Source organism: Alligator mississippiensis, chromosome 2, assembly GCF_030867095.1.
Source record: "Alligator mississippiensis isolate rAllMis1 chromosome 2, rAllMis1, whole genome shotgun sequence".
Taxonomy (NCBI): Eukaryota; Metazoa; Chordata; order Crocodylia; family Alligatoridae; genus Alligator; species Alligator mississippiensis.
Genome location: NC_081825.1, coordinates 163296507 through 163309236, shown reverse-complemented (window position 1 = coordinate 163309236; position 12730 = coordinate 163296507). Strand labels below are relative to the sequence as shown.

At 43.7% G+C, this 12730-nt stretch overlaps 1 protein-coding gene across 3 annotated transcripts in view; it reads left to right on the top strand.

The window, feature by feature from the left end:
• Positions 1 to 12730, top strand: part of UBE2D3 (ubiquitin conjugating enzyme E2 D3) — a 34914-nt gene that overhangs the window by 11094 nt on the left and 11090 nt on the right. The window lies entirely within an intron of this gene.

Genomic DNA, 12730 nt, shown 5'->3' with positions numbered 1-12730 from the left:
ATGGTACAACAAAAGGTGGTAATAGACCCTGCTGCTTTGTTGTGGCAGATGTCTATTACCTCTTTGGTGGGAGACTAGAGCAGCCTGAGCTGTTTGTACTCACCAGCCACTCCAGGCAGGTACTCTGGGGGCTTGAGGAACCCTCACCTGTCTGCTTTCCACACAGTTTAGGTTCTGAGTTGCTTCTCCATAAGCAAGGAAGTTGGAGTTCCGTACTGTCAGGGGTGAGTCTGGCTGAACAGAGAAAAGATTTTTCCCACTCAGCCCTACTTGCTCCCAGGTGATTGCAGGGGGCAGATCTGGATGAGGATGAAAAGTCCTGCTTTTCCCACTCAGTCACACCTGTCCCCTGTGATTGTGGAGATCAGCTCTGGCTGAACATGAAAAGTGGGGAGATTTCATTGCCTCTTGTCATGCACCCTCAAGGGGTGTTCTGCTAAATTAAGCTGATTAGCTACCGCAACACATCATGCACTGCTGATCTGCTTCAATAGGTGATGTTTGTTTCTAGCCAGAGTGAACCCTTGCTGATTCCTTAAAAAAATTGTAACTTTTTTGATACTCATTTTTAAAAAAGAGGTCACCTTTACATGTCACAAAACAGCAAAAAGGGGGAAGAAACAAGTTTAAATGTCCTTTTTCAGCTTACTAGGGTCCAAGAATTTCAAAGACTTGTTTCAGGATGAGTTTGCTCATAAAAAAGTGAATTACTATGCTAGATGTGTTGGGTAGCAAAGGTTCAGACCCTAAACTAATCTATTTTAAAGTTTTCCTTTCTAGCTTTTGAGAAATCTCACAGTGGGACCCCTATCTTGCAAAGTCTAGAGGGGTGCTTCTAGCTGTTCCTAGGAAAATTTGATAGACTTTTCATAAACTAACCGGTGCCTGAATCACTGTTTGTGTACAGTTGGTAAAAGCTTGTTAGGATTAAGTTTATTGAAGATGATCATACCTGATATCCTTCAGCCCTGGAACCCTGTAATTTTCTCTCTTGGCCGTTGTGGTGCCATACTGTGGAGTTATGCCCCCCACCAAAGAAGAAAAAAATAAAATGCAGACATTGAAACTGAATGGAGACTTTTTGATCCTGAATGGTCTTCTACGGCAGTGGTTTTTAACCATTTCATTTGCAGACCCCTACAAATTTTCAAGTGGAGGTGCAGACACCTTTGAATTTTAAGTATGGGTATTCGTATACCTTTGATCAAAGTAATCTTTTGTGGATCCCTTAGCTATGTGAGCCCTCAAGGGTCTGTGGACCAGGGGTTGAAAACTGCTGCTCTATGCTCTTGGAAACTGCCACAAAGCACCTGGGCAGAGTTTTATTTCCCTGTGTCTGTTTCCCTTCTCCTCCGCTCTGTCCCCCAGTCCACTGTGACTGATCCACAGCAGGTAATTATGCAGCTACCAGTTATCTGATCAATTGTTGGAGGTTTGCTGCAATTCTATAGCTTCCAACTCCTCTGATTGCCCCATATAGAGACTAACATAATTCCCTGTATTGGGGTTCATTTTTGTTGCCTTTAACATGGAAATGTGTGCCAGAAAACCTCTGTGTTATAGTATTATGGTTGCAGAGTTAAGGAATTTAAATATAAGAAACGTTAGGATTATGGTGCTAAAGGTGGACCTTCTCTTTTTGATCATTCAGTCATATCTTAGTTATTGTACACTGCCCATATCTTGCACTAAATACAGATTCGTGAATTTTCTTTCAAGTGTATTGATGGTCTTCATTACTTAAGTTCATTAATGCTTGCTAATTTTCTACACCTTGTGAGGTGTAATTCTTCCATTTAGTGGTTAGGTAACTGAGACAGTGATGAACAAAATCACTTACCTTGAGATACCACAGGGCTTGGTTTTTGAATGCTTTAAAGCATTTTATACCATGTCTAAGTTCACAGCCCACTTGCACCTTTTTCACATCTTGTTTTGTGTGTTGGGCTGGATCTAGCCCATGGATAGGTTGCTGACCTCATCTACAGAGAACAGCCTCTTTTAAAGCACTGTATTGTATACTGAATGACACAGTTCTGTGAAAAAAAAATGTGGTCGTGTAAATAAGTACGCTGAATTACAGTTGTACATAGGGTGTTTTAAGTAAGGTAGCATGAGAAACAAGGGATAATAGTAATAATATTTATGAAATAAAGTGCTTAAGTTTTTTTATGTAGATTTTTAAATAGAACATAACCTTTCTGATCAGGACTAGTGAACATTGTAACAATACCACATTGTTACAGACTGTCCAAATGTACAGTTCATGCCCTGATGAGATTAACCTTTCAATCAGTGGTTCTCAATCTTTTAGACTCAAACGCCCCTCAACTTTTCTGAATTTAGTGGAACCCCATTTAAAAACCATATTTGTTATAGCACACAAAAAAATAACATGACTGGAAACAGTATTTGAACAAACTGGAAAAAGTATACATGAATAATCATAATATTATAATCGGTGCCCCAGTTGACAATCACTGGCCTTGTATAGATGTTCAGTTTACCTTGGGAGTTGCTGCTGATTCTTGGATGTTTTTGGGTTTTAAATGTCAAGTTTTTCATGTGCTTTAAAGCACAGGTTCTCGGGGTGCTATGAGATCCCTTTAAGAAGGGAAAGGTGAGAAGGTAATCATTCTCTTCCTCATGTCCAACATGCTGTGTCCACCCCAGCCTTCTGCGGACAAACAATGCTTGCCATTGTTCCTTTGGGGACCAGCACTGTTGCTGGCTTCTGCCTGCCCCCCACACTGAGCAATGCACTCCACTTCCATCAGGAAGGCAGATGTGTCAGTCAGAGCCATGCTTTTCCCTTTGGCTTGTCCCCACACCTCCAACCATGCTCTCAGGACTGGGAGGAAGGGCCCTAGGCATATGGCCCTGGTTGCCAACATACAAGACCCAAAGGAGCAGCCTCAGCCTGTCCTCATCTCCTTGAGTATGGATCGGGGCAGGGAAAGTGTGGATGGTAGAAAGTGTGGGGCAAGGCAGGGTATGGTCCTGGTGCCACTGTCCTCACCTAGCACTAGCAAGTGGTTCTCAACTTCTTAAGCTTCAGTTCACCCCTTCTTATCTTTTCTGAGTTTATATTGTAGCTTTGTGCTTCCTTGCTGAGTTGCTGATGAATTAAAAAAAATATGGAGGAGTAAAGGCTAAAAAGGCTACAAGCCACTGGTTTATAGTATAGTGGGAGTGTACAGTCCAGTGTTCAAAATTACATATGATGGAAATTTAAATAAAAAGATGTATTTGAATTACCACACTTTCTCACATACTGGATGTAGTTTTCCCCAAAATCAGCCCCCCCTCTGCTCCCCAAAATTGGGGTGTTCATTTTAAGCATGGAAGCTGTTTTCTTTTTTGGAAAAGCAGCACTCCTGGAGATACTGTATGCCTTGCAGTTGCCAAGATGGCTGCTGCTTGTGTCTCCTTAGCAAACTGAAGGGGTGGAGTCTTGTGTTAACTTTCTCACAGTTGTAGCTATTGGCTGAGCACTGTAGCTTATGCCAGAAGCAACAAGTAAACTGCATGATAGTATTTTGATAAGGCTTGTGATGTGGAACTGACATTTTAGGTGTAGGGACTTATTAAGAACTACTTGTAGTAAAAGAAGTAACAGTCTTGCTACTTGCCCTTGGGTATGGACTGAAGCCTAACCTCTTAGAAGCATATAGAGCATCTGGGAAGTATGGCAAAGATTTTAGAGTTATATCTTTTATTGGACCAGTTGTGTAGCTGCGATGAAGTTAAACAAGCTTTCAAATGCAAGTCATTATTCCTCACGTAACATAGGAGGGAAGTCTGTCACGCCAGGAAAGTCATGCTGCCACATGGACTTGTGTTTTCAGCAGCACTTGCTCTGTCACACAGTGGGCCATTACCTTGGAAAAATCTTTTTCTACATTCTGCCTTGCAAAAACAAACCAGGTGCATGTTTTATTTAAGGGTGTGTTTTATATGCAAGAGAATACAGTATGTGTCAAGACTTTATGTGAAAAGTCTCTTCTTCCCTGTACCAGCAGTGATTACCTCCATCTCACCTCCATCCTTGGTAAAGTCTTTGAAAAAATTATCAAGGCTCACATTTGTGAGAGCCCAGCAGGGCAAATTATGCTGAGGGGAAACCAGCACGGGTTTGTGGTGGGCAGATCGTGCCTGACCAATCTATTCTCTTTCTATGACCAGGTTACAAAACACCTGGACACAGGAGGAGGGGTAGATGTCGTATACTTAGACTTCAGGAAGGCCTTCGATACGGTATCCCACCCCATACTGGTGAACAAGATAAGAGGCTGTGATGTGGATGACTACACAGTCCGGTGGGTGGCGAATTGGCTAGAGGGTCGCACCCAAAGAGTCGTGGTGGATGGGTTGGTCTCAACCTGGAAGGGTGTGGGCAGTGGGGTCCCGCAGGGCTCGGTCCTTGGACCGATACTCTTTAATGTCTTCATCAGCGACTTGGACGAGGGAGTGAAATGTACTCTGTCCAAGTTTGCAGATGACACAAAGCTATGGGGAGAAGTGGACACGCCGGAGGGCAGGGAACAGCTGCAGGCAGACCTGGATAGGTTGGACAAGTGGGCAGAAAACAACAGAATGCAGTTCAACAAGGAGAAATACAAAGTGCTGCACCTAGGGAGGAAAAATGTCCAGCACACCTACAGCCTAGGGAATGACCTGCTGGGTGGCACGGAGGTGGAAAGGGATCTTGGAGTCCTAGTGGACTCCAAGATGAACATGAGCCGGCAGTGTGACGAAGCCATCAGAAAAGCCAATGGCACTTTATCGTGCATTAGCAGATGCATGACGAATAGGTCCAAGGAGGTGATACTTCCCCTCTATAGGGTGCTGGTCAGACCGCAGTTGGAGTACTGCGTGCAATTCTGGGCGCCACACTTCAAGAAGGATGCGGATAACCTGGAGAGGGTCCAGAGAAGGGCAACTCGTATGGTCAAGGGCCTGCAGACCAAGCCCTACGAGGAGAGACTAGAGAAACTGGACCTTTTCAGCCTCCGCAAGAGAAGGTTGAGAGGCGACCTTGTGGCTGCCTATAAGTTCATCACGGGGGCACAGAAGGGAATTGGTGAGGATTTATTCACCAAGGCGCCCCCGGGGGTTACAAGAAACAATGGCCACAAGCTAGCAGACAGCAGATTTAGATTGGACATTAGGAAGAACTTCTTCACAGTTCGAGTGGCCAAGGTCTGGAACGGGCTCCCAAGGGAGGTGGTGCTCTTTCCTACCCTGGGGGTCTTCAAGAGGAGGTTAGATAGGCATCTAGCTGGGGTCATCTAGACCCAGCACTCTTTCCTGCCTATGCAGGGGGTCGGACTCGATGATCTATTGAGGTCCCTTCCGACCCTAACATCTATGAATCTACCATCCTGACTGTCTTAACAGCAGGTGGATTCTTCACTCTTTCAATTGTACTGTAATTTTCATACTTCTTTACTGAAATTAATTCTAGCTTAATTGCTGTGGTGTGTTGCAGCTCACAGGACTCTGACTAGTAGTAGTAGAGTGTAACTGATACTTAAAATGCTTTGAATCTTCAAGGTGTTCTTCAGGTCTGAGGGAAGTAGCAGGTGCAGCAATGATTAAAAACTGCAAGGTGTGAAATTGGAGAAGAGATTCCCTTGTGTAACGGACAATTAATAGAAGAAAAGAAACCTGATTAATGGGAAATCAAGATCTATCAAAAGGAAGAAGTGTCATTATCACCTGTAGGGTAAAAGCAGAATTTCAGGAATCAAGTAGATTATAGTATGCTATAAATTCAGTACCAACCTTCAGTCCTTGGTTCCTCATGTTCAGCCAGTTTATGAATATTTGTTTCCCAGCTTACCTTTTGAAGGTACTTTGTAAATTTCCCTTGAGCCCAAGCAAGTCTTGCATTTCATAGATTCATAGATGTTAGGGTCGGAAGGGACCTCAATAGATCATCGAGTCCGACCCCCTGCATAGGCAGGAAAGAGTGCTGGGTCTAGATGACCCCAGCTAGATGCCTATCTAACCTCCTCTTGAAGACCCCCAGGGTAGGAAAGAGCACCATCTCCCTTGGGAGCCCGTTCCAGACCTTGGACACTCTAACTGTGAAGAAGTTCTTCCTAATGTCCAATCTAAATCTGCTCTCTGCTAGACTGTGGCCATTATTTCTTGTAACCCCCGGGGGCGCCTTGGTGAATAAAAACTCCCCAATTCCCTTCTGTGCCCCAGTGATGTTGACAGGCGACTTTGTGGCTGCCTACCTTCTCTTGCAGAGGCTGAAAAGGTCCAGGTTCTCTAGTCTCTCCTCGTAGGGCTTGGTCTGCAAGCCCTTAACCATGCGAGTGGCCCTTCTCTGGACTCTCTCCTAGTTAGCCGCATCCCTCTTGAAGTGCGGTGCCCAGAATTGCACGCAGTACTCCAACTGCGGTCTGACCAGTGCCCGATAGAGGGGAATTATCACCTCCTTGGATCTATTCGTCATGCATCTGCTGATGCACGATAAAGTGCCATTGGCTTTTCTGATGGCTTCGTCACACTGCTGACTCATGTTCATCTTGAAGTCCACTAGGACTCCAAGATCCCTTTCCACTTCCGTGCCACCCAGCCGGTCATTCCCTAGGCTGTAGGTGTGCTGGACATTTTTCCTCCCTAGGTGCAGCACTTTGTATTTCTCCTTGTTGAACTGCATTCTGTTGTTTTCTGCCCACTTGTCCAACCTGTACAGGTCTGCTTGCAGCTGTTCCCTGCCCTCCAGTGTGTCCACTTCTCCCCATAGCTTTGTGTCATCTGCAAATTTGTAAGCTTGTCTAATTTATTTGGACAACTCGACAATCCATTAAAAGGTATTACCCACAAAAAAACTTGCCTCCTAATTCCTGGACAGTCATGGCTACATCAACCCAGCATCCTGGATTATACTTTCAACATCTTGTGTGACTAATCTTCATCAGAAAAGTAGAATTTGGGGCATAGAGGCTATGATGTCTACAAAGCTACACCAGCAGTCATGAATGATGTGTGCTCCCAGTGGCAGCAGGAGCTCAACGGTGGTGAGTGGGAGCTCCCACAGATGCTGCCAGCAGTGGTGGGGGCTGTAGGTGATGCCTTTTTGTAGGCAGTGCACTGCCACGCTCAGGGGTGCATGTGTACCCCCCTATGCATTGCTCCTCCCAGCAGTCTGTCAGAGCCAGAGAACTAGAGTCCTGTATCCCTATGCTTTAAGCACGAGACTTGCCCTTCTCTTGTTATAATAATTTGATTTGAGTCCTGCTTATTTCTTCATCTATTTCTTGCTCTAGATCTGAGATCTCTGCATATAATTGCTCCTCCGAACTAACGTTCGGAAAGTCGCTTGTTAAAAAACCATCGATACATATGATAGGGAAGGGCAAATATTAGAGCTGAGGCAACTGGTCACTCGGCGAGGAAGAAATTTCTCTAGAGGTGCACCGATACATCAGTTCCTGTCATATTGGCACCGATCAAAAGCAAAATTGATATTATCAGCAGTCAGCTTTTTTTGGCTGATGTTACTGATAATGTCGCTGATTAAATGCAGCATGTATGCACACAGCCTGGCAGCTTGGAGAGTAGAGTCTGGCTGGTAAGTCTGGGGGTGGGGGAAAGGGGTGAGGTGGGGGAAGGGAAGGGGAGGCAGATCAAGACCCTTGCTGTGAGGGAGGGGGTGGGGCTAAGGTTTGGGCAGACACTGCCCAGCCAGAGTGGGGTGCAGGACGGAACTGAGTGGCTTGTTTGGGGGGGGGGGAGGTGCAGTGGCTCCTGCTGCTGGCACACCCTGGGGGGGCACAGAGGGGCACATGCCCCCCAGATCTGTGTGTGGTGAGGTTCGCCTGCGGTTAGTAGTGGCACCGGGCTCTTCTTGATGGGGAGCTGGGCTGGGGCTATGTGCAGGGCGGGCGGCAGCACTGGGAGGGTGGGTGGGGGGTACCTACAGCAAATTCTAGGGAGATTATAGCCCATCCTGTAAACACCCCCCCCCCCCCCCCCAAATGCCACTACCTGCTGCGCTTGGAACCCTGGCCCAAACCCCTGCTGGGTAGAGCCCTGCATCGCTCCCAGCCCCAGCTTGCAACAGCAGCCTGCCCTTGACCCGTGCACAAATATGGGGGGCATGTGCCCTTCCGTGCCTCCCCCAGGGTGCACCAGCAGCAGGAGCTGCCCCCCTGCTCCATTCTGTGCTGGGCAGCACCTGCCCCTGCCCCAAGTCCCACTCCCTCCCTCACACGGGGGGGCCTCGATCTGCACCCTGCCCCCCCGTGCCCCTTCCCTGCCCCTTTTCCTCCATAGACTTACCAACCAGATGCTGCTCTCCCAGCTGCCAGGATGCATATTGCCAATCAGATTGGTATCAGCTTATATGGATCGTTAATAATCAGTATCGGCCCCAAAAATCTTTATCGGTGTACTCCTAAATTTGTCCTTTTGCATAAAAGCTAGTGTTTCCTACAGATAAAGAGGAAGGTGAGAAGCCTTCCTGTCCCTACTGTGAAAAGCCTTAGAATCACAGAAAATTAAGGTTGGAATCGACCTTAAAAGTCACCTAGTCCAACCCCTGCTTAAAGCAGGACTGTCTCCAACTATATCATCCCAGCCAAGGCTTTGTCTAGTGGGTCTTAAAACCTCCAAGAATGGAGATTCCACCTTCTCCCTGGGTAACTAGTTACAGTGCTTTATCAACATCCTAGTGAGAGAGGTTTTTTGCCTAATATCTAAGCTAAATTCCCCTTGCTGCAACTTGGGACTATTGCTCCTTGTTCTTTCATCTGTACAATGTTTGCTCATATTCAGCTTATTGTCCACTGTAATCCCCAGGTCTTTTTCTGCAGAGCTGCTGCTTAGCCAGTCTGTCTTGGTGCATGGGAATGTTTCTTTCTAAGTGTAGGACTTTATGCTTATTCTTATTGAACCTCATGAGATTTGGTCCAATCCTCCAATTTGTTGAGATCTCTCTGAATCCTACCCTTACCATCCAGCTTATTGACTACTGTTCTCAGCTTGGTGTCATCTGCAAACTTTACTATAAAACTTAACTATAGCCTGTGTGGGGCCATTTCCAGTTTGCAGATGGTGCAGTTCAACCACTGGATTCTTATGACTTTGTCTTTGGCAGTCATGGAGCAACTTGGATAATAATGTTAGGATTACTTTAAATGCTTACCTAGAACTTGATGCTATATAGGTAACTGCAAAGTCATCCAGCTGTTCTTGAAATAACTTCTACTGTTAACCCAAGTGTCAAATCTGGAAATAGAATAAAACAGAATGTAGTATTGAAGTGCGCGTTTGGGAGAGTTTGCTGCTTAGATGAATATGATTAAACTTCAGTTTTTGAAATTACTTTACTTTTCACAAAGTTTCCTGGTTCTTGCCGGACCACTGCTGAAATCCTCTAGGCTTACTGCAAAATGTAGGTCTAGCTTGCTACAGAATATAAGCGGGGGGAAAATTTTAAGAAAATGAACCGCACTGAAAATGTCTCTTTTCTCAGGTCAAATTAAATGATTGAGTGACAAGTATACATGCATATCTGTCTTGTTAAAAACTTCAGTGAGGTTTCAGATCTGTATTATCTAAAAACATTTTTCTGGTGCATTTTCTGAATGTATTTTTAGATAATGCATATTTGAAACCTCTTAACATTTTAAAGTTTTTTAACAAGCATTTACTGAGGGATGCCTTGAATCTAATGAGGTTTAGAACTGTTGGTTTAGAGAGATTGAGTTTTACACCTTTGCTTCTTTCCCATTCCTTTTTTCCAGGTTCTCCCCCACTCTTCCCCAGTGGTCAATTGTAAGTCCTAGAATTCACTTACAGGGCAAATTTTTCCAGCCAGTTGCTGATCAAACTCAAGCAAGCATGCTTTCCTCTATCCTTCTTTCCATGTAATTTCCTACACTATGTAGAAATACCATTTACATGTTAATGATTGGTTTGGGAATTGTTTAAAAAGTAACTTAAAGAAAAGGGTCTTCCTCAGATCTCTTAAGTCAGGGTTATCAAATTCATTTGATAAGAGGCCAGATGAGAGAGATGGTGCTGGATTGGACACACAGGCTGGGCCCACATTGTCCATGGCATGTGCTGCATTAAGCATCTCCGTGTGCAGTGCGCAGGGCTAGTCCAACACTCATGGGCAGGGCGACATGGGTTCATGAGCCAAATCTTTGACACCACTGGCTTAAGTCATGTTACAAATTTAATTTTAAGCTACAGGTTTTCTATAAGGCAGCTCCCTAAAACAACATATGAGCTTAACCAGTGTCTTGGTGTACTAGAAAATGTATTTTTAAATAAGGTAGAGTTGAAGCCTCTTAAAATTTAAGTTTGAGAGACTGCACAAGCTTGTGGATTAGACATCATAGGATTTATCTTCATCTGTTTGGAAGGAACTGCTGGCTGCCTGTGCTTCTGAGTAGGAGTAGGGAAGCTGGGGATAATATTGCTAATTTAACTTTGCACGTCTATTGCATCGGATATTGGAATACTATGGTGTTGAAGTTGCCTATTTTATTGGTTAAGATTGATTAATACAGAATATTAAGCTACAGGCACTGCGCCAAATTGCTGTGCTTGAAGGGTAAGGAAATGTTCCAGATTCTAGGTAGCGTTAGAAATCCTGATTTGCACTGAGGTTAGACATACAAGAAGGAAGAGGAAATAGTTGTACATGTTGAAGTGCCTAAGCCTTGATTATTATTTCTGCACCTTAGATTGCTATTCTTTGCTCATTTAGATGTCCTCATCTAAACTTGGGAATTAACCATGATTACTTTTAGTAGGTGGGAGTTGTAAACCTTAGCTTCTGCTATTTTGCTAAGCTGTTTTCTGCAAAATTGAGAAAGTAAAACACGAACTAACTTATGGTATAAAGACTTTCCTAAGGCAAGGGAAACTGGAATAGTCTTAAGCAATTTAAGAAACCTTTGGAGGTGAATTGGTATGGAAAATAGGTCAGATTTTCTGTATGCCTACCAGTAAATATTATTTTACCCAAAGTGATCGATTATTGTTAGAGTTAACTTGCAAGAAAGAGAGACCATTTTAATGGCATGTTGACTTGTATGTTTCTCTGCTATTAAATTATTGACAAGTGCTGTGTTTTCTAAATTAATAACAGTTCAGAGACTTTGTTTATTAAGGTTTTTCAGGCAACTAATGAATGTTGTGGCTTTTTTCCTCCATTGTGCATTACAGTACACAGCTCTGCAAGTAACAAATGTTCAAGGAACTTAGCCAACATATTGGAAAGAACTCATTTCAATGTCTTAACTGAAGTGTAGTACTTTTGACTGCCAAGATCCACATCTGTGATAGGGGGGATGAAAAGGAGGGTTTCCTTTCACTCAGGATTTCTTAATGTCTAAAAAGCTAGCTGTAAGCACTTAAAAAGTAATTTTTAAGGAGTTCTAAAACTTAATTAAATAGTACATAAACCTAAAATTAACACTGTATATTTAATGAATTTCAGGACCATTGCATAACTTGATTTCCAAAGTAACAGAAACATCTGAAAATGAGACACCCTTATCTCTTATGTAGTATCATAATCCCTATAAAATGGATTGAAAGAACATTGCATTCTAAACCTTTGCTAGAGTTATATAAATAACAGAGAAACCTAAGATGCAAGTGACAGGATTTCTTAGGATTTAAAGAAAAGCTTTCTGAAACTGATATAGGTAGGTGCAGTTTTCAAAAAACAGAACAAAACAAAAAAAAACCTTCTTTTGAATTAACCCTTGCAGAAACCCTTTGACACTTGTCAGACTTTGCAGTTCACTATTTAAAGCATTAAATAGATGCAGCAAGCTGCTGATCATGTGTATGGTACTTCCAAGAAGGTGAAACTGCTGAGTTTCCTGTTTTTGTGTTTAAACTTTAGTTTCTGGTACATTGTGGTGACATTTAACTTAATGTTTATCCCTTTTTCTCCCTCATGTCCTTTAAGGAAGAAAGTATTAATAGAGTATATAATGGCTTTAATTCTTCATGCGTCTTTTAACATGGGGTATATAAAAAGAAGTCAGGTACTATTTGTACTAAATCTCAGAACTTGAATTTAGAAGCTTATTTACTTTGCCAAGCTTAGTAGGTCTTCTCTTTCATGAAGACATTTCTAATACCTACTAAGGCCCTGGACAGACATGCTGTGTCAGGGGTGGGCAATTATTTTGGGCGGAGGGCCACTTACTGAGTTTTGGCAAGCCATTGAGGGCCGCATGATGGGCAGCCAGGGGCAGATAACTATTAATTTTCTAAATTTTTTAGGGGCCCCGCGGGCTGGATAGAATGGCCTGGCGGGCTGCATTTTGCTCACTCCTGTGCTATGTGAAGCCCTGCAATTGCCTTTGAAGTGCTCCAAATGGTGGGTGCAGGTGTGTGGCTAAAGAAGCCCTTAAAAAATAAGTAACATCTTTTGAACTGCTTTCTTTTGAAGTGTCTCCTGAAATATCTGTACATTCAAGGGGTCCTCTGTTCTACTGTGCTCTGCCCTGATGGATGGGCACCAGGGTAGATGGCCAGTGAGTATTCTTCTGTGCAGTTGGCTGTCCTTGGGATTTGTGCTAATCAGTAGAGGTGTACATGTCTGCACGGCACCAAATTTGAAGCACTCCAGTATTTGGAGTGCCATCCATGGCCTGAGGGTGCAGTTTTTAAGGGTTTGACATATCATTTGGTCTGTATTGTCACTTACATTAAGAAAATATAAGGATTTTCTGTA